The sequence below is a fragment of the Nannospalax galili genome, unplaced genomic scaffold (assembly GCF_000622305.1).
Source record: "Nannospalax galili isolate Female #2095 unplaced genomic scaffold, S.galili_v1.0 scaffold559, whole genome shotgun sequence".
In the NCBI taxonomy this organism is placed as follows: domain Eukaryota; kingdom Metazoa; phylum Chordata; class Mammalia; order Rodentia; family Spalacidae; genus Nannospalax; species Nannospalax galili.
In genome coordinates this window covers 4,144,315-4,146,012 of record NW_008343479.1, presented here as the reverse complement: position 1 = coordinate 4,146,012, position 1,698 = coordinate 4,144,315, and positions in this window count along the sequence as shown.

The window sequence follows — 1,698 nt, the reverse complement described above, 5'->3', positions numbered from 1 at the left end:
GAAATAAGTACCATCATCAGGATCTCAACTGAGCCTGATCACTAAACATCGTTACAATTGGGATTCTTGACAGTTGTGCTCATTCATTAAGGAGGGCCAAGCAGGTCATTGGACCCTCTCCTCATTATCCAGTCACTCTTCCCAGCCAATTGTATGTAATTTGACCCTAATCACAAATGGCCTCCTGGATTTGGGGAGGGCTAAAGTATACAATCTGAGGAAGGCTAGGAAGAGAAGGCATGGCCCATGCTGGGTAAGGCTTTCCAGTGTGCATACCCTCAGGTCATACATATACCTCAGCAACCTCTCAGTTCCCTCAGTTATCTCCATAAGTAAGCTCAGTAAATTCATTTGTTCCCCAGTAAAACTTTAATCAAACATTGGCTCGACACTAGAACCTTGAAAGGGAATAAGCATTGCTTAGCATCCCCAGGAAAAATGTCTCACAGCAGATGGAAAATTTATTTGTTAATGTTATCATGCCTCATAATTATTAAAAAAAGAAATTGAGAATGTAAAAGTATATGGGAATGGAGATATTTTCCAAAATAAAAAAAGTGAGAAAGCCTAAGCAAGTGATAAAGGTCTGTTTAGGTTTGTTATGATATATAAAGGATGAGACCAAAATAATATATACATAATCTTAAAATGTCCATGGTCATAGTTTAGTCAACTAGTTCAAGGAACAAAATATATATCTAGTCAAAGTTTGTCTGAGAATATTTGGTTTTTCACCCAAGCCTTATCTACATAGCACATGATAATTAAAAGTACCAGACTGGTGGTACTAACCTCATTGGATATTTAACAGACATAGTTTGAGGCCTATACTAATGTGGTCAGATGCACTTAAAGGACCATTATTGCCCCTTGCCCTCCAAGGTCGACTAAGTTCCAGGGGACTATCGAACATCTCTCAAAATGTCCTGTAACTATGGTGAGTCACCCACTTGTTCAGGGAGAACATGGAGACCCATAAAGATAGACTTGAACCAGTGTCCAGTCTACAAAGAGGAGGGTCAACTCAGAGAAAACATCTCATTCATGCTTCCAAGTGAAGCCAGACATGGTCAAGCAGGACTTTGACTTATCTTCACATAGATGGAACTGAAAAAAGAAAGGAGCCAGGAGCTCCTCCCAAGCCCATGTGACCCCTGAGGAACAGATCCTCATATGTACTTAAGTATAAAAATAAATTGATTTATTTGGGCCCACTCCATGGTCTTAAACACCCAAAAGGAAAGTATAACCAAAGTAAAGTCATCAATATATAACTTGTAATGCTAATTACTCTTGCCTTTACTTCTCCTTCACATCTCCTATTCATGATTCAAGGACTTTCTTCTCTCCTTAGAGACAAGAGTTATGCAATTTGGGAGTCTTTTAGATAGACCCACTGACGAGGTACTCCAATTGCCTCACCCTGTGTCCCTGTTCAGCTTGGAAGAAGCCAGAGTGGTCTGTGTCCCAATTCCCTATTGGAAATGTGGGTATCCTCTTCAGAGGATGGTGTGATAAGAATAGGAGGTAGGAATAGGCTAGGCAGTCAGGGTAAAAGACCCCAAAGAAAAGTAGCCAGTTTCTTGGCTAAAAGTAAAAATGTCATTTGGCCTCTTAGCAACCTACTCTGTTCCAAAGGCCCAAAAAGTGGAAAATATTTGGGAGCTTTTATCTAATCCTTAAAAGATTTTAGGGTTA